Below are 26,055 nucleotides of genomic sequence, written 5' to 3'. Positions count from 1 at the left end.
ACAATTGTACAAAATAAATCAGATTTTCCGTGACTGCGAATCTATTTTGGTAATAAAACTTAAAAAAAGAATTGAAAAGGTAACTGCAGGTGATTTTCTGAATTATTTAATGAAAGATTACAATTACTCATTGTTAAATTCAGCATATGTCTTCCATAATCGAGACAGTACTGCATGATACACAGTATTAAGCTCACAGATAATCAGTTATTATTTGACTGCATGTATCTGTATATTTGTTATCATTCACACCGTACAGCTGAGAAAAGACAGAAAAATCAGAAGAGAAAAATCTCTAGTGAAGAGGCTTTAATTTGTGAACAAAGAAATCTGAAAGAATGGAGTCATGAAAAATGATTTAGACTTTTTTTTCCATTGTACGAAATATAGGAAAAAATAGTAATACTGCAAAAAATTGATTTCAAAATGTTGACGGAAAATGTATGTTTTTTGTACCCACCATACCAAGAAAGTGGCATGCCATTCATAACTTAAAAGAAGCGAAACATGCATTAAAGCATTATAAGCTTGTTGAATGTAGGCTACTTACTGATTATATTTCCAAATGCTGCTTCTTTAGAAGATAAAACACGTGTTAATGAGCAACAAACATTTTTCATTTGTTTGCTGTTTTAGTTAAACTTGGGATTAACCTTCTATTTTAAACATGTTTTTTTTTTTTTTTTCTTTTTAGCTCTAACGCCATTGTATTTGTCTTTTTCTTGAATGAATATATTTGAAACATTTTTAATCTGTATTTAACATATTGTACACACATTTTGCATGCAAATATAAAATGTATGTCACATTTCTAGTCACTATGCATCTGCTATGTAACATTACTTGCAATTATCTGACTAAACCAATAAAATTACTGTTGAAATCATGCGTTTCCAATTTAATATATATTTATATACGAGTTTTATATTTATACAAAGGAAGCAAGACTACTAATCACTTAGTTGTCAGGTGTGATACTTAAGTATCCAATCATCAATATACAGCGGGGGCATCAGAAGCTGCTGCACAAACGAACATAATTTTATAGGAGTCTGAATGAACCTGGAAGTTTGGCAACAAGAAAATCCCAGCACTACCTGGAATCGAACCTCAGACCTTCCGGTCCACAGCCAGTTGCAACTCTACCAACTGAGCTATTAACAAGGAAATAAAACGTTGTGAAATTAAGTCTTGCCTATCTTTATAACTCCGCCTGTTACCTCACTAGTCACTACACACGTACACTGAATTACTGACGCCTTTAAAACTTTACAGGGATTACACTGCATTCCTAGGAACTAGTGAACAATCAGTACAAGGAGCATCAGGTAAGGAGTCCTGGTATGTGGTAAAGGACAGGTGGACACATGTTCCAATTACAAAACTTCGATACTGTATGCTTATGTTTATATAAAATGTCAATCCTATATATACACTTTTAGGTTACCAAGCTGTCAGTGAATACCAATAAATGTATGATATTGCACATTTATTTACATAGTAACAACGAAAACAAAAACAGTAACACAGTTAACTACTAAATATATATATAATAGCAATATAATCTGTTCTACATACATACAATAAGATACAAAGTATTTATTTCCATTGGCTATAGCCAAGTCAGCTTTGGTGGCCATTTGGTAGCATAAAATGAACTAGGAATTAAGACATGTTGCATGACAACACACCTTAACCACTTTTACTGTTTTCCTGCTGAGTCTGATAAGTGATAAGTTTCTTTGCTCTAGTTTTCTGTAAATATCGGTACCAGTAGCTTGAGTTAAAAATTGGATCAATTCAAAATTTGTGAGATACCGGTAAGCAATAAATATACTGTAACATGCATTTGCTGTACAAATACAAAAATAAAAATGTAAGGAGTAAAATTTCTGTACTTCGTCAAGACTGTCTTCTGTTGCTTATATGAAAGGGTAAGTGGCAACTACAACATATAGGAATCTATTTTCAAGTACGGCATCTCATTAAAAAAATAATATAAGTCAATTATCGCCTTTTATAGGATTCACCATATCCAGTAACATATACCAATTAAATTAAAATGATGAAATGTAAGATTTTAGTGGAATAATAAATGTCTTATAAACATTAGAGTCTATCAAATCTCTTCCTACAGAATGAATTCTTTTCGGAATATAAAATGTTGAGTATCTGTGCTTCTAAAATATCTACAGCAAACTGGATGGAAGTGAAACAGTAACATAAATTGCAGTAATAGTTACAGGGTTACACAATCATGAGTTACTTTAAAACACAATGATGTTATTTTTTTAATATGACACTATTTTTTGTTAACTGTCCGCGAAATATACTTGATACATTGATATTGGGCACGCATTCTCACTTCTCTACAATCAACTGAGATTAATCCTATGTTTGGTTGCTCACTCAGTGCAACTGTCGAGATCTTACCTGTTGTCCAAATATTTTTTTATTGGAATATAGTCACAGATATCACTGAGATGTAGGTACAGTCGACACCCGATAATTCGCGGTAATTAATGCACGAACTTATGAAAAATATAGAAAATCGCGAATTATCCGCGAAATTTTTTTATTATTGTTTCAAATGCAGCAAAGGTTACTCTGAAAGGTTTAATTACTAAAAATAGGACACTTCAAAATCAAATACAACTCTATTTTGATCATAAATCTCGACCTAGGTTATTTTGATTTTAATAAATGTAAGAAGAAAAGTAAAGGAAATTAGTTAGTATTCATGTCTCTCTTCCTTTTTTCTGTTTCCTTAATTTCAATATACTATTTATTCATTCCAACTTATGTTCTGTTTTTGACTTCATTCTCTACTTTTATCTCTGTAATTATCCCTGTTTTGTAATAACTGTATTGGTTTTGTAATTTTATTGAATCTTTGTTATGTTCTTTAGTACAAAATAGTGATTTATTGGCACTGCCCCCGAACACGAGCTTGCTCAAATGGGTGTGCACTACGTCAATAACATGTATTTATTTTGTATTTTACGTAGCAATAAATACTAAATGCAAAATGTAAAACTGAACAAAACATTTTGAAACATTATAATATTATTCAGTACTGCAGTGGGTAGAATCTTAAAACAAGAAACAAACAAAAGGTTTACAAAATATCGTAAGACACTTTACTTTAACAAAAATAATCCGTCACTTTCTTTTTCTTTAGAAGATTGTTCTTTATTTTCTGACTTTATATCGAAAATTTCTTAAGAAAGCAATATCTGTAAATGAAAAGTCGTCACAATTTTCCATATATGACAAAAATGTGTCTGCTGTGATACCAGCAACTTCCATAACATCAGTGGCTTCATCCTGCACACTTCGTTATCTGTGCCATCCCTTCCACTACCATTGCTACATTCCATTCAATTCTCCTTCCTCTCACGAGAACTTGTATTCTTTCTTCCCAAGTTTGTCGAGCCTTCCTTTGAGTTTCTTTCCTTCTGTTTTCCTTGCCAGGTCATTTCAGGATACTTTCTTTATTCATTCTGGCTACATGTCCGAACCACCGCAACTGAGAGGATTCTATTATGATTAGCCCCTAATCCTACTCTTATCGTTTGGTTCCTTATTCTATCTCTTGTGGTTTCAGTTTCTATTCTCAAGTACCTCATTTCAGTGGCTTGTAGTCGGCCCCCATGTTTCGAGGTTAGAGATCATGACAAAGTAAATCACATAATATTTATGCAACAAATTATACAGATTTCGCAACTATGGCTGTAGTAACAAAAAAAAAAAAATATAGAGAGAGTGAGAGAGAAAGATATATAGTAGTGGAGAAAATCAAGAAATGAATCCTCATAATATTAATACTAATGCTATCTCAATAACGTTCAACATCAATGTATCAGAATCTTGTTATCTTAAATAGAAGTAAAATCAATGCATAGAATTCTAAATATATTCCAGTAATTGATAGCGCAATATTGCCAGTTACGGTTACAACTGCATTTCATCAAATAACACACAAATATTCAATTAATATGGATATAAAGTCATAACAAAATCAGGGGTATACAAAGAAAAATAACTTCTTACCATAAATTGAAGTTATGATTAAATACAACGACCTCACATCCCTAAGGATGAACTTAACACTTGTTACGGGCAAAAGAAGACATTTCAATCACCAGAACTCAGCAGGTGTACCACCGCCTGCTGGTGATCCTCTGATCCCTTTAAAGAGCATCACAGTGGGAACAGAAATCACCACCAGCTATTTGATATAAGACACTTAGCTAACAATACATGTTGTTATTATTATTACTGAGTATTCTACAAGTTGAGGCTTCCCACAAGATATGATGCTGCATTTTAAAACAAACATAATGTAACCAAATTTTACACTTTTTTTCTCTTTTCTTTTTAAGGAGGGACATGAAGGCTTACAATGCAGCCTGGGGCTTATTGTACTTATCACTCCTGTTCAGTGAATGATATTTGTAGCCGAATGGCCATACAATAATTTTGCATTTCATACAGTATTTAACTTCTCTTCATAGAAAAATTGTAACATACTCATTACAATTACAATATATATTTAATACTCTTTAAGTTAAAAAGGGTGGTGTGTGTGTGTAGGTAGGTATCTAATATTCTTGATTTAACAACAGAATTATTTTCTCTCCTGCTTCTCAGTATTTACATGAAAGACCTTCATTTGTATGTATGTATCTATGTATACTCAGATATTCCTAAAGAGATGTATGATGGGAACAAAGTATTGTTAAGATGTTGCATCAGATAAAGCAGTACTGCAGTGATTACGTCAGCAATTTTCACAAGTATTGGTACTTGCACATTTTGAAATAAATTCTTGAATAAAAACATTCCTGTTCTGCTAATGCATTAGTCCAGGCACGTCAAAGCCCTGCACATTGTGCAGTTGTCTCTGTGCAGTTCATATTCCCCTACCTGTAGGGAGTGAATTGCCTTGGAGGGGAGCGCAACAGGGCTGTACAGTACCTGCTGCAGAAGATCAGCTTTTGTTTCAGTAACAAAGATCAGTATGGGTGCTCACTGAGCTGTGACTGTGAATGTGTTATGAAAAATAAAGTGAGGAGTCCACAGATATAATGAAGAAGAGAAATCAGGAATCATTTAACATTGTGAGAATTTACATCAGATTAGTAAAGTTCTCAAAATATGATATTTGCCAGCTCTTATTTCTTAATCAGTACTCTCATGGCAAAACAAACGTGACAATAGCATTGTTTTGGAGTCTGTACTAACACAGCCATCAAAGATTAGGTGCTTTATTTTTATTTGATAAGCTGATAAGTGATGAGAATATTGAGTGAGGAATACATGTGAAGCTCTTGAGGTTGTAGGGGAGCGAAGAAAGCAGTTATTTGTAAGATGGAAAAATTTTCTGGAAAAATATACAATGGCAAATTTTTCATTTCACGTCACTATATCATGTTAATATGCTTACGTTAATAAATCTTTAAACCTGACATAAAGAAAATGTCCTCGCTTCACAGCTTGTGAACTATGCTTTTAACTCATTTCAGTAACACTTCCAACATTTTCCAAATAAACTATATGTAAATTTAAAATCAACCTTAATATATCCAATTTATTAACATTAATGCGAATTTATATTAACATACAGCAAGGAAATGATTTCAGTGTAAAAGCCTCACAATGTCCTACTGCATCTAATTGGAGTAAAATATTTTCTTTAACATTTGTGCACCAATGGTCCCAATAATGCTTGACGAATAATGAAAGTATTACTTTGAAATAATCAGTACCTACTACAAAAATTGAATACTGTGTTCGTTTTTTGTTGTTTCTAAATTACTGCAATATTTATATTTTTTTCAAATACTGTATACAAATCATGTTAATAAATGATTCTTTACAAACCACTGCTTTGTGAATTATAACTGAGTAAGTCTATTGTTTCTTGTGTTACAATTGTCAAATATAGACAAGTAAGTAACTTATTTCTGGCAAGCCTGCATTAGATAGATGAGAACTGCTGATTCTGAAATCCCCCGACACAATAGTCACATACTAACGAGTTTTCACAAAACACAGAATTTAGGCATATTAGATATATTTTGTTTTCATGTAACTGGTAAGTTAATAAACATTTTTACAGAACAAAATTACTATTGTAAACAATAATTATAATATTCACATGAAAATTAAATAATTTCATTGTGTATTTACACTATCACAAGGAGTTATTAAACTATCTCTTACTGCCTACATAACTTAAAAATCTCCTAAAATGAATGCATATAATTTTAATAGATTTTAGAGAATTTTGAATAGAAGTTTCAACACTGTAATGAAATCACATTGCAACTTTTAACAGGATACCTGTGCAATTCAATTAAAGAGATATGATTCTACATCTAGACACACTACGAAAATTTCAGTCGTATTTCCTATATACAGTGCACACACATGCACAACAGTGTGTCATGAATTCAGATTCATAAGTAGACACTTCGATATTTATAATAATTACAATGATTTCATTCTGTATTAAATTCCATGACTGTAAATGTGTTAGTTCCAGCTAACACGACACCTTGCAGGAAGCCTCTGACCAAGAAGCTGCTGTGGCTGGACAGGGTGGACAGCTATGGCACAATAGCAGGTAGGTTAGGTAGAGCACGAAGTGGTTGTTCATACTTTCGAGTACAAACACATGCATCAGTTCTAGATACAACAAGTGGAATGAGACTCATGACTGCCATATTACTCAACTTGGTAATCTTTTGCTTTTCATTGTTACCACCACCTAATTTACAACCTATAATAGCACTTCATAGCAACTATCTATTTTCTATGACATCAAGCTTCCATTGTGGTCAGTGTAACAGTGCTGTGAAAGGAGAAACATCCAATACTTCGCAGAAGCTTAATCGTTTGTTCTTCCTTCACAGCAAGATGTAAATATCTAACATCTCTCTTCTATTAAATAAATCAACGAAAGAACTTCAATGGCACATTCCTGTAAACTCTTCTATATCAGCATAAATCAGAGTTAAAATCTTGAGAAAAAAATGTTCTATGTTTCTTCTGATAGGAGCATGAAATAAATAAAGTACAACCTATCTTGTCATAATTGCTGTTAATATTGAACAATCCTTATTTGTAGTTTACGAGAAAAACTTATTTAAATCTGTTAATAAATACGTAACTGCACATAAATAAAATTTGAAATTTGAAAGCTGCATGAATATTGCATTTAATTGTTAGTAATTACTGAGATTAATCTACATGATATGCAGTACTGGACTTGGTCCTCATTTGTCTTACTATTGCGTTACTTTAAAAACATCAATTTTGATGTGCAGAAAAAATGCATGTTACACAATATCATATGAAGTCAAAATATCTACATCGATATTCAAAATTAAAAACAGACAGTATTGTTTCTTTCACTCCATCTGTCCGGCTACTGCCTAATTAGTAAGTTCCATTATGCTAGGGTACATTTAATCTCCTTTAAGCCTAGAATATGAATGTCATCATCCCCTCACAGAACAGATTAGTATTATATCAACACTAGAGTAAGTATTCATTTCTGTCATGATTTGAAGAACTGGAAGTTTCAAGCTAACTTAAAATGTTGCAGATATCTGATCTCTCATTGACCTTTTCAAATACAACTTTACTTTTTTTATTCACGTATCTTTCTTCGTATAAAAAGAGAGCTTTGTGGTATAATATGAAACACCTTATATATTTTTTAAACAAATAATTACACTATTCTGAAATTAAAAAAAAAAATTGTTTTACTATGGAGCCGATAGATTAGGAATCACATATGCATTAAGTATTATCATCAAAGAATATTTTATTTTATAAGCAAACTAAAAACTAAAAGATAAGAAAATATTAGAATATAAAGATGCTGGTTGAAAATGATACTAATCATAATTCAGAATAAGTATGATGCTTTATTATTAGGAACTTGGATATTTATATTGTCTCGTGATGTGAACTCTGACACATTATTTGTTTATATACTACGAACACTATAGGATTTCATCTGTATTAATTCGAAAGCTTTGCCTTGGTTCAGTGCTGAAAAGATTTCTCTTGCTCGCTACTAATGTACAAGAGAGAATATAATACTAATTTCTGAAGTCTGGCTGTAGTAGAGTCTGTGCCACATAATGCCATCTTCAAAGGTTTTCTCACATTACACCAGAGTATAATCTGATGTTCTCTTCATCGTACTTTATAGTTTCTTATAACCTCTGACGATAAATACTGTATTCATTTTTGCATTCTCATGTAATATTTGTGAACACAATATATTTTTTGACTTTAATGTAGATCAATTATGTGGTTTTGTGGTACACAAAATGTTAAATTATTAATAACACATCGCAATTACCACCACTTATGAAATCTTCATGCATTTGTTTGTAGAACATTTACTCTGTCAAGCGATTGTGTTCACATTACTACAACGAATTCTGAATGCAGGATTTACATTCATGAAGTTATAAACAAATGATCTAAAATCGTGCTGTATGTTCTCAATCACAAAAGTAAACCGATAGCCAATAGCCCTGAGTGAAGACTATGAAATTCGTAGGCATAATTTCTGTACTAATGTATGAATATTTGTACAAACTGATTAGTAATTGCATGTTTTTTCTAGTAAGCCAGAAACATAGCTGCTTTAGTATTTATATGTTATGTGATAAACTGAGTGTTTTAAGACATATTTGTTTGGGCATTTTTTTGCATTTTCTGCCTGTTTCAACTCATAAGAGCATCTTTTGTTTTATTCGGTCATTTTTTAGGCATTTTCATTTAATTTTGGCCATAAATCCCCATTATTAATGTCAAATAATGTTTATTTCCTTTGATATTTTCTTTACATATTTTGTCCATTAATACCCATTATTTTGTATAATATTTTAATCGCTTTTCTACACAAATATTGCCATTTTAACGTAGTACACCCCATGTAATGGGTCAGTCCAACCACCCCTTCAATATAGACTCCTCTATACCTGCTAATTCCGGATAAGAGTGGCCTTGTGGTAGACTACATGGAAACTAAAAGTAAAGTAAATCCATGGCACTACAGCCCATGAAGGGCCAAGACCGACCAGCTAACTGCTGACCTCACGTCCACATGCCGACGCAGAGGTGAACGATCATACATGAAAACTACATTAGGTAAAATAATTAAAGTGTACTAAGAAAAAATTATGTAAAATTTAATTTAATTACTAGTCTAAATATTAAGTAGTACAAAACCTCTTTTCCTATTAAGCCAATTATGTAAGATCAATTTTAGGGCAGTTTTAAGGGCATTTTTGAAAGATATTTAGGTCATAAATGCATTGTTTTTAGGACATTTTTACATGAGTTATAGGTCATCAAAATCCTAGCCCTACTGATTAGGTATAAGGAAATTTGAATCCTACATCAGAACCATGAGTTACTTCACAAAGAGGGCTAACTGTTGAAGTTAATGGTAATAATCTGTGTTACATTCTGAAAAACTTTCCTCCTTGGGAAGGGGGGAGAATGTATGCCCACGAGGAATCGCTATGGGTTATAAAGAAAAGTGTACCTATTCGAAAATAAAATACAAACTCAATAACTCTGCTTAAATTTTTCTAAGCATGTGCCTATTAGGGAATATTTGGAAATCAACATTAAATTTATGCATTAAAAAGTGTGATCTATAATCTAGATTGCAATTTATATTGCTACCTTTATGTGTTGTTAATATATTTCCGTACAGCATTTAAAACAATTATTTCTGAAGCATTCTGTTAAAACTGAAACGATTATTAATTTAAATTGCAATTTCGATATACCAGTACGTAAAATAATAATAATAATAATAATAATAATAATAATAATAATAATAATAATAATGATCTTAAACTTCATTTCCAGTTGATGTAAAGAAATTTGAATTAGTATTTCACATTCTCTTAATTTCAAATTTTAAAATGATACAATTCATGTTAATTTCACAATTTCGTCGTAAATTTTCTACATCAATTATAGACACTAAGTGAAAAGAAAATTATAGTCGACAAAAATTAAGGCAAATGTCCTTAAAATAATAAGATTCTTATCATAGAGTTTCGGTACACATTCCTCAAAATGTGCCGTCAATTTTTCTGAAAAGAAAATAGTACTGGTACATAAATATAACATAGTTTGAGATGTAACTCTTTTACCATGTTTCACTAATTGTATAAATGCTGGTAACAGCTACCAGCGTAGCTCAGTCAGTTAAGGCGCTTGCCTTGCACTTGGATGTGGGTTCGATTCTCACTTGGGCTAATTACCTAGTTGGGTTTTTCACAGGTTTTTCCCAACCGTAAGGCGAATGTCAGGTAATCTATGGCGAATTCTCGGCCTCATCTCGCCAAATACTATCTCGCTATCACCAATCCCATTGACGCTAAATAACCTAGTAGTTGATACAGCACTGTTAAATAGCTAACTAAAAAAAATTGTGATGATGTGTACTGCAGCACTATCTAATACAGTGAAAAAGTATTTCGTTCAACATCAGGCACAACATTAAAAATCAATTAATTTATTTTTGGCAAGCTCTTGGCATTTTGGGAGAAGTTATACATTCAGGATTAAAGTGCAAGTTTTAGGGGAAATGTGAAATATTTGGGGTGTAACACAACTGAAAAGTACATCAGTGCAAACTTCTGCAGTGGATAAAAAATTATGTAAGCTTGAAGCCTGTTGGTGACTTGTCTCACTTCATGGATCACTGTCTCATTGAAAGAACTCCGGCAATTTTGAAGGTAACAAGACTGAAAGATGGACGTCACCTATTAGGTTAAAATGTTGAGGGTGGGTAGAGGAGGCTGCAACAGCACTGTTAGGGGAGAAGTTTAACAGCATGAGGGCTGATGTGAAGACCTTGGAGTTATAGGTGGATGTGACAGCGTTTTGCCATCACGAGGGTCACTAAGTCATGACAACTATTCTTTTGCAGGCAAATGTTTTGATATACAAATATTTCATAATATACATATGAAATACACAATGTACTTTACCAATAATGTCTGTTACAATGGTAACTCAGGAAGTATTGTCGACAATGGAGAAGAGTAAAAATAAAAAAATTCATCTACCGTAATAATGAACACAATAATCTGCACGCACATTAACACATTAAGAACATTCGAAGTAATCACAGAGGCAATCAACTGTTCACCGCCAATGATGAGGAAGACGACAAATACCATCAGCTGCTCCATTGTCCAATCTGGTAATCTCGTCTTCTTGTGTAGGGAAGTATCTCCCATGCTATGGAGTGTTCAATTTCGGTATCAAATCGAAATAGCATGGTGACAGATCAAGCGAGTAGGAGGGATGGTCTAGTACTTCCCATCTCCAGCACCATAAACGGGTCTTAACAATGTCTGCTGTATGGACTGTTGCATTATCGCGAAGGATGAATGCATTGTTCAACAACTTGGGATGTTTCTGTATGGGAGAGCACGATCTCCAACAGCTTCTACGAGTTGTGCATGACATGTCCTCGCGTTTTGACCGCGAAGCTCTGCTATTTGTACTATGTGAGTACGCTTGTTGTTCTAGCCGACTGACATCCGTACTTGACAATGACTGAAAACCAACTGACTTTCGCGCATCCCTTCCTCTTCAGTCCTTGAATATCTACACCATCTAGCAGCATAAATAGGTTAAATACCATACATCTCAATGTCATTGTTGCACATTGAAAAATGTGGATTGCGGTCTGGGATTCTGCAGAAAGAAATAGTTGCCATGACTAAGTGACCCTAGTAATAGCAATTTTGTCATAGTGTGAGTTTTGTATTCAGATGATGCTTGGCAATTGCGAATGTTGTAACACCCTGGAATTTACAGTCATTCATTAAAGATGATGGCAATACATGCCACATTCCAAGGGTAATATCATCAGTCGTCGTAATGTAGAAGTTTCTTGTTAGGCCTACTACAAATCCCAGCTAGTCTGGGTTTTTCAAGTCTTCAATTCGTGGTCATTTTATAAAATTAAGGAATATAACTGTTCTTTGCAAGGGGTATGTATATCGGAACAAAACCGGAATGAATCTGACCATTACAACGAAACAGCACAGCACAGTCCATAATGAACTGAACACAAATCTTAGTTTTGAGACCCAAACCATTACTTGTAACTGGTGGCCAGTGATGTCTTACGTCTTCTCCTTCATATATTCCATAACTTTCCATTGTAGAGATTTTATAGACATCAGTAATGAATGTTAAATTGCTAAATTCTTCTAAATTAATCGCCTTTAGTAATATGGACTATAAACTATCAAAACATTTCAATGTTCCCTATCATGAGCGAACAGCTCTTCCTCGAATTTGACTGACATACCAGCGCCACGTCTCATATCCACAAAGGTGATTAGCATGGCGAGTATACTAGAAACAAAACACACTTTGATCTGTGTTACTGCGGTGTGTGGGCGCATATATTCGCCCAAGAATGTTTACAAAGATGAGTCATTCCTGGAAGAATACAGCAAGTACAGTGTAGCTTCAGTATCAACATTAACCTCTAGAGTGGAACTACAATTAATTAGATCCCAGATATGTTGTCCTTCAAGTTAACCTCCTATCTGGACTCTGCAGCTGTCGTATATATGTATATCAGTTGCCATCGCTATTAATCACATATCGTTCTGAGATATCAATTTTTCCGAGCTCTGACAGTGACAAACCTATCACACCCCACCTTTACTGGGAGTTGAAATGCAGCTCTAAAAGAAGCCCATGATGACGAGCAAACCTCAAGACTTTATTTGCGGGAAATGAATGCTTAAGGGGAGGCAGAGGTGAAATTTTCGAACAAAACTGAAGAAAAAATGAAAATTTGTTTTTTTTTTTTTTTTTTTAATTTTTATTATCTTTATTTTGATATTCCGATGTTAGTTTTTGATTTTGTGCCCTTAAAAGTATGAAATTAAAACCAAGATAACTGTATTACTATATTATTTCCATAATAAACTAATACTTATCATTATTTATATACCTTCTCTGAACATATAAATAAAAAGAAATGTTGAAAATTTCTTACAATATGGTGCATGGAGCATTTTATATCAAACGATATAAAGTTTAATAAAGTTATTAATATTTACAGAACTATTGAAACTTGGTATGTCCATTACAAATAACATACTTAGTATCCATGATCAATTTCAAACAAATCGGATAAATTTTGTGGATTTTGAAATATTCTGCCTCCCCTTAAAACTGAGAAAATGCCAAAATTGTTTTATGGATGGCGATGTAATTTCGTGGCCCATCTCTCTTAGGACAAACAATTATTATGAAGATACACAAATTACTGACAATTTTTTTTCCTGTTTTAAACTCTGGAGTTGGGACTTAAAATGAGTGAGATGATATTCAAGTGAACATTTTTCTGAAATCAATTAAAGATGAGTGTCCTAGCTCAGAAACGTAAAATAAATGAGGACATATATATCTAAACAATGATGTAGTCACGAGAGAGGGGGAACTGATGGACTGAAGACCCTCCCCAGATGGAAGTGATTTTTATCTTTTCACTGTGGTTCAAACATAATATAGTTTAATTTAAGCTATGGCACATGAGTTTCAAATGAAAACATACCCCAAATAATGCTACAAAAACTCTAAATTGCTATGAACACATATTTCCCAATGTACAATGTTTTGCACGTTGCCTGCAACTACAACCACCACAGAACGATTCTTTTTAATGCTTGGTTGAATTCGTATCTAAGAAATATAATCTGTGAAGACAGACAGAGAAAATACAGAGAAGTCAGCAGCTCCTCAACATCCGAACTTCCATTTGTGATTGCTGGCATGCTAATCAAATAAAATGGAACAAAGTGCTTCACATTATGATGTCAAACACTCCATAAATAAGAAGAAATGAATAATAATAATAATAATAATAATAATAATAATAATAATAATAATAATAGTAATAATAATAATAATAATAATAATAATAATAATAGTAATAATAATAATAATAATAATAATAATAATAATATGAGCGAGTTTTATACAAAATCTGGAAACAGAAACATACATAACATGGTTTAATCCCATTCCAATTGAAAATAAAAATTGAAGCAATTGGACAAGTACGCAGAGTTTTCCTAGCGAGAACATAATTTTAAATGGAAAAGACAGAAATGACGGGAAGGGCACGAAAGATACAAGGGAAGACGTGAACAAAATATGAGAACTTTCGGATGTTATGGTTTCGCATTAATGAAACTGCTTGGTTAGCACTGCACTACTATAAAATGGGAAACATGCTATTTAAATAAGACAACTTGATCATACCAATGTTCGTTCTGAATTAAAACATCCAAGTTCCAATCAAGTATATGTAGTCAATCATACTATATGGGATTAAATCACTAGGATTTCAATACTGCGGACTTGAGCAAACTCCTAAACAATTTATTTATGGAAAGCTCGTGTATGATCATTCATGATATTTGAGAGGAATTGAAGCCATTTTATTTCTTATCTTAACTTCATGCTTTTGTATTATCTATCTGTCATAACATATTATCTTTTCCCTTTATTTGTGTTCGAAGCATAGTCTACTCTTGAGACACATTTTAAAAATAAATTATTATAGTTTGACTTTGTGTATTAACACTCAAACTGATCATGGTCCGTCTAATGTTACAACATAATTAATACACTTCACGGAATTACTTCATTGTTAATAGATAGACTAATAACTGAACGTATTTAACACTTACTTACATAAATGTTATGTTCATCAGACTATACTGGTCCTGCTAAATATATACAAGCCTCCAAAATTAATGTTTTGTTATACTGCATTATATAAAAAGTTTAAATCATGAAGACATGTACAATCAACATAGGACAAACAATAAAACATCAACTCCACGGGAGTCATAATGTCACAATCTTGTAGCATGTAACTACAAATGTATATGATGATGACGATGATGATGATGATAATAATATGATAACTGCCTTACAAATTGGTCTAGAAATTGCTGCCATTTAGGACTGCAAATTGAACAAGATTATTATTTACACCATCTATTATTTGCAGGTGATCAGGCAGTGATCGCAGAGGATACAGATAATGTATCTTACATGACAAGAAAACTGATTGCAGAATATGGGAAATGGCTATTACAGATAAATTTCCAGAAAACTGAATGTCTGATATTAGGTATGGATGAACACTTAATATGTGACACAGAAAAAAATTTAAATGTTGAGTTTTAAATATCTTGGTTCAATTTTGGAGAAAAACGTAACAACAAATTCAGAAATTGAAACAAGATTAAATTGATAATAGGAGAATTATTGGAATGTTAAATTCAATTTTATGGAGTACGAATATTTTCCACCACTGTCAAAAATTAATATTTAAACACTACTACAAAGTACTTTATTATATAGGGCAGAAACAGACTGCAAGCCGAGAGATTAATGGACTTTGGGAGGACATCAGCAAGAATTACAAGAAAAGATCAAATCCGAACTGTAATAGAATCAGCAGGTAGACAGAAATATTTTAGAGACAAATGAAGGAAAACATCTGACTTGCTATAGACATTTGACATTTAAAACGGATGACTGAGAACAGAATACCATGGAAGAACTGATTTGTACAGTGGAAGAGACAAGAGGAAGGGGTAGACCAGGGAATGTTGGTTGGAGGAGTTTGACGGACCATGCAAGAAAAGGACTAAGTAATGATGCTATCCACAGGGACATTTGGCAACAGCAGATTGGTTTGGGTTCAAGGAGAACCATTGTATAATGGAATATTCCTAATAAATAATAATAATAATAATAATAATAATAATAATAATAATAGTAATATACTATTCAATCAACAGCAGTAGAATCACTACTGCTACCATCACCACCATACTCATCAGTTTCACCATCATTATTGTCATCTTTGTCATCATCATTGCAGTTGTATTCTTCTCCTCATCGTTATCATCAAAGCATAAAGTGGTCAAATTGTACAGCATCAGATCACCAAGTCAAGAACAGCATCCATATAAGAATGAATGACTAGTTATTCAGTTCACATTAACAGCAAACACTTCAAAAGAAAAGTTTTCCCTGACTACATAATCAGTCTGTTGGCATCTTCGCAATAAATTACCTTTCCAATCATTTTAATATATTCACTTGCCGAAAGTTAATTCTGATAACACTAATTACTAATCTTTAAGAAAATAAGTAAAATCCTTGTAGTGATAGCACATTGCTGTTAGGTATTGAAGTATCTAATGCAATATATTTGAAGCTTTTAGTACATTAGCATTGACTTTATTGTCAAACGCCTGGCATTAGAAAACAACAAACAACAACATAAAATGGGAATTTTGGAAAATTCAAATACCTGAGAGCAACAGCAACAAATATAAATCATACTCGGAAGGAAATTAAACGCAGAATAAATATGGGAAATGCCTGTTATTATTCGGTTGAGAAGCTTTTATCATTCAGTCTGCTGTCAAAAAATCTCAAAATGATAATGTAAAGAAGTTAAATAGTAATATTAATTCTAAGGAAGAGTGTAATGCATAAAACTTGCGATGAAGTGTTTAAATATAAGGTAATAGTATCATCACATTGATAGCTGTCCAAGTCTTGGATTTAAAATATCGGCAACCTAATCAATTCAAGCTAACAAAAAAAAAAAAAAAAAAAAAAAAAAAAAAAAAAAAAAAAAAAATGTAAAGGATAGTGTAAATAACTGTGGCAGTGGCACCAAAGACAGAGCAGTTGATGACAAATATATACATACATACAAACATACACTCCAAGCATATAAATTTTCGAACAATAACTAGGACAAAGATATATCATGCAAATACTCAACTGCATTTAAATTTTATATTTAAATAACACGGGCACTGAAATTACGAAACAGAATTATTAAAATATTAGAAATCTTACCTTAGTTGTATTTAAATGAAAATTAAAAACTTTATAACATCATTTTACAACCATTTCAAATTATGTGAATGTAATTTTTCTACACTATTAACCATAATTTAATAAGCACAAAACAACTATGAAATATTTAATTCTAAATTTAAAACATTCTTACCACACTAACGTAAGTGGTGTATCACTGCAATTCATTTGCAGAATTCAGCCAGTAGAGAACTGTAATCTTAGATAACCTTAAGAAAGCCTTAACCCACAGATGTATCAGGCGCTTACTACAATAAAATCATTTGTCTCGAAAATAATGGCTGCAGAAATGTGCATTGATTCTACTACTTCTCACATGAAGATGACAACGATGACGATAATAATAATAATAATAAGAATAATAATAATAATAATAATAATAATAATAATAATAATAATAATAAAAAACTTTTTGGGGATGTTTTAGGCCAAAATCAAATTAAAATTTTAATTTGCTCCCCATTAATGTTCTTGCAGGGGGAGGGTGAAGGGTAGGAATATAAAGGCTGCATTACTTGCCAATATTTCAATCTCTCTTATGGGAGAGCAGAGATTGCTATTTTATGTAAAACATGTAGAAAAAACTGAATAAAACATGTTAGGTAATTCTTTTAAATTTTTGTCTATAGCTGGGTTAATTTTAGCATACATTCATTACAAGTCATCTCATTATGTTTCTCCTGAAGCAATGAGTGTTACATGAGTTATTTCTAAATAAAATGAAGTAATGGCCTCCATCTCAACTCAACACTGTAATGATTGCTGCAAGGAATAAGCTGATTAAAAATAATATCTACAGTTAAATGATGCCACAGCAGGAACCTGAAATAAATTTATTTTACAACGGTTATAGATAGTAAAAAGTTTGGTAATACTCATAAAATCAACAATTAAATATTAAAATTTTCCAAGTTCATTCCAGTTTACATAAAATACAATTTTTTTAATACTAACCTTGACTTTACTTATTTCCCTAATGGAAAATGTATATTTTAATATACGGTATTCAAATTTTCTTCAGACATAGTACACTCAAAACAGACAAAATTGCCAATTTTGTTCGAAAAATAAACTGAGTACCGGTATAGTAGTTTTCTTATTTTCATTTTCAGGGGCAGCCTGAATTTCAAATTTAATCTTCACTATTCATTCCACTGCAAAACTGTATCATATAATAAGTTATACTCATATACAACACTTGTTTCAATTTCACTAAAATCAGAAGAATGTGACAAATTATAAAAATCCCATCAATTATTTTTTCATACAAAAGATTTAACATTTATTCAAACACGACATAACATACGAATAATGAAGTTACGAGTTGGAGTAAGCTAATAATATTACCAAGGATTATAAGTTTGAGGTTCGATCCGAAGTAATACTACAGTCTAGTATATACAGTCACAAAGCTTGAGTTGTGAGGGTGCTATGAACAATAGACTGTGCAGGTACTATTTCGCATTGTCTGTAATGAGGCGATATTAGCGATCCTAGTGGTTAGCAACTATCTATGGATGCATATTTACTACGTATTGAGCTTCGTGACTGTATATACTAGACTGTGATAATACTTTTATTTTAAAAATATTTTCTTTAACCTCTGAACGCTGTATGTCTTACACCGCTATTGCATGCAAATTTGTAACTCTTAACCACGAGTTTGTATAGTTGCATAATCGGGTAAATTCATGTTGGGTTCATTAGCCGAGCAGTTTAAGGCACATATGTGCCTAAGATCACAGGTTCACATCCCGGCTACTGCAGTCATTTGAGCCTATAATAAAGGATGGGGAGAGCCCATGTAAAACAATCGGTGTAATGGTATGCAGGGAAGATGACGGGGTTTCAATTGACTGCAGTCAAAATGATTTTGCTCCTTTTTAAGAAAAAAAATTACAATATAAAAAAATTTAAAACTATTTTAATCATGCGTAATGTCCTTAATGATGCATAAAATCAACTTACTTTATAAATAATACACAATTTATAACATATTATATGACATCTTGACTGTAATACTGTCTGCTCCGCTCTTAAAGGTTAAACAAACATGACATCTGCAATACCTCAAGAACGTCAAGTCAAAGAGTAAGCCCTCAGTAGAGTTCGTGATTGCCAGCATATCAAAGCTGCAATATTTTAAATTACTAAATTTAAAAAAATACTATTCCCTACAAAAATCTTCCCTTTAATGAGACAATTCTGAGAATATGACAATTTAGCAATATTTGTATTAACACTATGCCAACATTTCCCATTATTTTGTTCTGTTGTGAACAGAGCTCCAGAAATCCATTCTTCAAAAGTGAGTTATAAGACTTCAAGTAAACCAATGGAGAAGGAAAGCGAGTTATCAGAAATACAAGCTGTGGATTATCAGCATTTTCTAAATAATAATGTTCTACTATATATTAACATTCTTCCCCTCTTCTTCCATTACAATTATATTCACCATAATCAACGGACTTAATTACAAAAATTAACCACGATGTATTTCAACACTCACTTGTTTGCTTGTGAGGATATGTTACAGAATTTTTTTTTGTTTTAACATTCAGTTGGACTACGAGATTCTTGTAATTAAGTTGCCAGTTTTTCCTAAAAAATCGCAATGAATTATGGTCTTATACGTGATTATTATTCTACTTATTTTAATTTCTGTGAAATTATGCTTCAATGAAAATTCAATGTAATATATGTAATTATGAGCAATTTCCATCTTTGAGCAAGAAATAATGTAAATTCATTTAAAAATATTAATGTAATTAAATTGCTATGCATAACATAATAATCACGAAAGTAATTTATAAGCATTAAGCAGTGTCAAATGTGTTTCAAAGTTATTGTTTTCTAATGCCAGGCATTTGACAATAAAGTCATTTGACCTCTATAAAAGATGTGATAATTTCGTCAATGAGGTTAAGACTCACGAAAATATAAATGTGCATCCAAATGTGTTTCAAGAAATTTACTTTCCAGAATAATTAATTAATAATGTGAAAACAATTCTGAAGTTCGGACGTATTTTCTTTCTTCTCTGGTAGCCATCTGTTACTAATACAATTCACAATATAATTTCAGCTTTTTATTCCCAGTAGCGTGTTCCATATAATGTAGCTAGGGTTATCATATATCTATATTTTATACGAACAATTGAGGACCGTTTTTGCAGAACTTGCTAACTGCAAAATTTGCAAAATTGAGATTTTGATGGATTCGTTAACATAAGGCAGGCCTCTACATGATGTTAAAGGCGTCTTTGTAAAATTGGATTATTTCTTCATTGTAGTGTGTCAAAGTGTGATCGTTTTTTCAAAACTTGCTTTCTGCTATAAGTAAGAGCTACAGCAAAACTTGCTTACTAGGTCTACATTGTTTTGTCTCTCCTGCAAAATTTAGTTTTTTTTTCAGTTAGCAAGTTTTGCAAAAATGGTCCCGTTTTCAATTTGTCTTTTAAGACTCATGTCTGTATCCGTATCGTACAAGTAAAAAAGTGACGAAATGTCCATATTTTCTGGATCGGGCTAGGAAAGGAGATCAGTAATTAGTTCCACATCCTACTACAAAGTAACCAATGACAATAGGCACTGGTTTGTACTGTACATTGGTTTTATATATGCATCAGCACTACGAGGCTCACTTCCAGAAGAAAATATAAATTCATTCCCGAGCGAGACAGTTAAACAGAATTTGATGATGTTGATTCCTAAATGTGCAACGAAAGTGGAGGATTTTGGAAAAAATATTCTGAACTTCATATCTCGAACTATGGAAGGGAGTTTGGAGGTGCTAAAAAGTTTCCTGACTGAATTACACTGCAGCAGTAACATGGAATCAGCCGAATTTATAAATTCACTCGTTTCTATCCTAATGCTGCCTTCAACATTGACAAACTTTTAGATGAGGTCGAGCTCGTCAATCTTGTGCTTAAAAAATAAACGAAATCTGGTGAAGGAGAAAGGAGAAGACAGACTGGAAAACAGAACTCAAAGGTGTAACTCTCTGGGTTGAAGTTTTCAACGAACTGAAAGAAAGTGAAACAAAATTTAACAATTTTGAGAAATTTGAAATTTTCTCGGGCTTCCAGCCAGGTTATGAGTTTAACCCTGAAGATGAGGAAGATGAACATCCTCGAAATGTCGGTGGATCACCAACTCATGACCTGGCTGAAAGCCCGAGAAAATTTCGAATTATCACGTCGCCAGGAAAGCTTCAGCAGTTATTTCAATTTTGAGAAAGTTTTGGAATTTGTGCAGAATACTGTCTCCCAGTAACATACTGCAAGTGTGGAAACAGTGTTTTCTTTGACAGAAATCATTTGGACACCTGCAAGGAATACTTCAAGTAAATGAGATAAATGCATTGGTTCAAATTGAAGTCAATTCACAGTTTTCATGCAAGAATTTTTATGTCTTCATCAAAGAAAACAATTTTCCTAAAGTAAGTACATTTTTCCCAGAAGTATGATGAATGACATAACTGATACTGTGTGTGCATGAACTGTCAGGCTATTAATGTTAACATGATATATTCAATTTCGCTGTTATTTTTTGTACTTGTAGTAGTATTCTTTAATGCAAATAATAGCCATATTACGCAAATCTACCTATCAGGTAAAGCTCATTTGAAACTTGAAATTATTCAATAGCTATATTTATGGGAAACAAAAATGTCCGTATTTTTGGGTTCAGAATTATCATCATCCTCATAGGTTGTAGTTGTCTGAAGAACTGTTACGGTGTACCAAAGTTTTGTTTTCACCTTTTCTTTGGACGTCCTCACGACCTTGTTCATGTTGGATTACAATTCAGGATTGCCTTTGGTATTCTGTTGTTGTCCAGATTTATAGCAGCAGCACGACAATTTACCAGGCATAATCCTAAATTAAGTTACTGAACGAACCTTATGTTATTAATGTCATTAGTCATTCAAATTAAAAATTGATTTTCACTCTCGAAATTAAACAAAAAATTGATGAAGAATTTTCATATAAAATATGATATTTTCAAAACCAACTGACGCTATTATAATCTAATATCAGCTCTGCGGTTTCATTATAATCTGCACAGAACACAAAGCAAATGTAATGATGGGCCCAAACGCCCCATCTGTGGGCAACGCACCAAAGCTGTAGTTCTTTTAGCCACCTGTAGATTGTCCTAGGTGCACAGTGGAAGGTGAACCACATAGCACTGTACAAGATAATTAATGGAGCAATGGTGGAATGTTAGTAGAGAAAACAGGAGTGCCACACAAAAACCTATCACCAAGCACAGTTTTTGCCCACCACAAATTCCAGTTGGACTTGTCACGATTCGAACCCAGATTACCAGCATGGAAAGCCATGGTCTAGCTGTTAAGCTGATGGTGCGCCTTGTTCACTAATTTCATGTACGTACTTTAAACACCATAAAGTTTGCCTTTTATGTTGTCAAAATGTTCTGTATGTTATGGTCACCTGTTTCTTGCAAGTCATTCAACTATGAAAGACAATTGTTTATTGTATCTCATCCTTTATATTATGAAATGGAAGAGTGAATTTTATTTCCTAGAGGAAATATTCTGTGTGTGATTTATAATATGGTTGTTAACAGAAATTTTCTGTCCGCAATGAAATAACTAAGGGAATTTAAAAGCCCAGCATACCATTGTTTTGATACATAAGCTTATGCATGTTTTCACTTTTAACAGTAGTTAATATTTATAGAACAAACAGAAAACAATTTAATACTTCAAAGGTGCAAAGTTCCTTGTCAGGACTAGCAATATCTTCCACACAAAGCTTTTTACTTCATTTTAAGTAGAACTCAATTATCATTAATGACAATCGCACTGCCTGCTGGATCACATCCTATGGCTGCATGCCCAATCGACGTTCATGTGTGAGTAAACGCTAGGTGGCAGGTAGTGACTTTGCATATACTGGTGATGTTAACAGCAGTGAGCACTGCCTGCCAGCTAATGGCAAAATAACTTTGACTGCACAGGCAGAATGCGATCCAGAAGGCAGTGGACGATCATTTCCATTACCTGTTCCAATTATGCTGGAGTATGTATAATCTACGACAACTATGAACTTGAATTACACACCTCACCGTATGCTTACCTGAAGTATATTACATTCGTCAGTCATAATCATAAGTAAGAGCATGTAATAATTTAGCTCGGAAGAAAAGAATGCAACATTTTAATGTATTTCAGCCTTACTGTAAGTTTATAATTTGACTGTTAAAACAGAAGGATTAACTGTGATGTGTGAAGACAATGAATACAAATCTAGTCAATGGAAGCTTCACGAGATTTTGATGGCAAGTAGAGTAATGTTCTGTCACTAGACATATGAGAACATAAAATAAACAAATTAAAGATTAAAATGTAGACTGATCTTAATTAAATAAAATGTAAGCAAGCATACTAGGTTAAAACGCACAATGAAGACAAACGTATTTACCCTATAATGTTCGACATTTCATGCCCTCAGATTTCCTGCTGAAACATTCAATAACAAATTTTAGAGATATACTGATGATAATCTAGGACACATTAAAAATGAGGAGTATATAGGTATATATATTTATACAAACTTTTAACAATATCTTACATCACAATCCATTACTTAAACACAATATAAAATAAATGAATATAGTATATCCGAAAATCTGTTGTCTATGTTCAAAATATCAACTTCATAATAAAAACACAATAAATAAAAGTAATCTCTCATCAGACTAGCATTGCACTCTGTATGAACATTCAACCATCACAAAATATTTGACGATCAACTCTCAGAAACAATTATATTTTGAAATGTACCAGTATTCAGATCTCAATTTTCCAGCAAATGGCTACATACCTATTTAAAAATTCTATTATCGTTAACATCCATGTGATATGCCTATCGACTCTGTACACGTAATTTGAACAGATTTCATCCCAACAGAGAGCAAATGATGATGATATAAAATCAGTAGCTCAACATATGAGTATCAAATAGGACATTAAAACTACGTCTCCTTACTGTAAAATGTACTTACATATAAACATGTGAAATCTCTTGTTTCAGTTCAAGATATTTCACTGTGAATTCACAAAAACATGAACGCTTTAAATGATAAGTGGCACAAAACAGTCTCTGCTAATCATTGATACCAACAGGTACCTACATTATTCTCGTTATGAGGCCATTGAAATATTGCAAGTTCAGTAGCACAGTGATTACAGTATATTAGTTAATCCAAGTGAAAACAAAGGCCAAATACGCCATGACAGTGATCACAATCTTACACTGCGAAAGTCTACAAAACGTTTTATTTGCCAGAGAAGTTACTGCGATGTCATTACCTTTGAAAATAGGCCTATAACCAAAAAGTATGCGACATCAAGTAACAATAATATTACTGATTTCATTCTTTGCAAATCTACCAAGTTTTAATTTATATAATCAATGTCTTACTGTTGCATTCAGCGATATTAGGCAACCAAGCCGACATACTTGAGATAAATGTGCTGCAAAAAAGAATAAATTAAATATTTCATAAAATATTAATAATCTTCTGAGTAAAAAATGAACTAAAGTTTTAGCTGTGTAGGACAGGTACCAAGAGTGATTGAAATAGCTAAATAGTTTATATACGAATTCCACAATACAAATCTATTTTGAATATTGGATGAAGATTACCGCACAACATGGCACTATAGGTTCATCCATCAGCTATGCTTCTCAAATACTTTCACAAACCTTAGAGAATGAGTCATTCATTGCAATATAAATATATTTTACAAACGATCTATTTCAAATAAATTATGGGCATTCATAGCATATTCACATTAGTTCTTAATCCATAGCTTACGCAGCTAAATATGAAAAACATGGAGTGGTGTGATAGAAAGAAGCATTATAATCCAGATCTTGTTTCACTAGAGCAGATAAGGCTAATCTCTTCTCTTACACAGAGCTATGATATTCTTATAGTTCCTAAGTACAGACTTGTAAGATTAATGACTAAAATATACGCTTCTGGTGTTAGCCCATCATGACAAATGGCATGTCCTGTGTGCCAGCAACCGGCTAGACTTTCAGTGTTCAAACGGTGGCGCTCACCCATCACATAGCTAAGTACTACAACAATAAAGATCATGAATAGTATGGATGTTCCTTTTGAATCTGCTGTAACAAACAGAAAAGTAGAATGCATGCGATTCTTGGCATAGAGAACATAGCCAGCCTTAATTTACATGAAGGCTTTTGTTATAATGGCGACACAGGAAGCTCATATCAAAATTGTATCCAAAAGTCATGTTCTTATCACCTGCAAGTATTAGACAAAAACTTGAGGGATTATGTAAATTGAGATCATCAGAGAGTTGGTGACAAACACTTTCAAGCCGCCATGAAACAGCGCAATCAATCTCATCACATTCAGATTGAAACAGGGACACGAAGGATGTCATGTAACTAAGCTAAGCTAGTATAAAAACAGGAGATATAGAAGTTGGCACTTACCAGCAAACCATTCTGAGATTAATGAAGCACATCATTGTAAACATTTCAGTGAATTAAATAAAGTATTCTTCATCAAGGTTCTTGAAACACGCAAAGATGAGAAATACAGACAATTTCCAACCTTGCCACCCACTCCCTGAATAAAACTTCCTTGAGTGTATTATACTATCAATGATTCATATGTACAGATCCATACTGAATGTGTCCGAGAAACTATGTGGTGAAAGAAGGTAAGTTCACTTTGAGAATATTATGAAGAAACAGCCAGATCATCTGAAATTAAGAACAGATAACGTGATATTTCGTAACAAAAGAATTCTTAAGAGAAGGAGAAAATTACACAAGTTTTTGAAAATAGTTTAAAAACAAGAAATGGAAATTTATCCTTTGAAAAAATTCAAGTACCTTGGAGCAACAGTAACAAGTATAAATTACACTCGAGAGGAAATTAAATGCAGAATAAATATGGGAAAAACCTGTTATTATTTGGTTGAAAACTTTTATCATCCACTCTGCTCACTAAAAAACTCAAAGTTAGA

At 32.6% G+C, this 26,055-nt stretch overlaps 1 protein-coding gene across 1 annotated transcript in view; it reads right to left on the bottom strand.

Moving 5' to 3' along the window:
• Positions 1 to 1,390: 1,390 nt before the first annotated feature.
• The window catches only part of LOC138708709 (CUE domain-containing protein 1), a 42,776-nt gene continuing 18,111 nt past the window's right edge, over positions 1,391 to 26,055 (bottom strand). Inside the window, exon 7 of the mRNA XM_069838814.1 lies at positions 1,391 to 25,789. The gene's annotated coding sequence lies outside the window, so the exon portion shown is untranslated. The remainder of the gene's footprint in view (positions 25,790 to 26,055) is intronic.

Source organism: Periplaneta americana, chromosome 11 (assembly GCF_040183065.1).
Source record: "Periplaneta americana isolate PAMFEO1 chromosome 11, P.americana_PAMFEO1_priV1, whole genome shotgun sequence".
Classification (NCBI taxonomy): domain Eukaryota; kingdom Metazoa; phylum Arthropoda; class Insecta; order Blattodea; family Blattidae; genus Periplaneta; species Periplaneta americana.
This window is presented reverse-complemented; position numbering and strand designations above follow the sequence as displayed.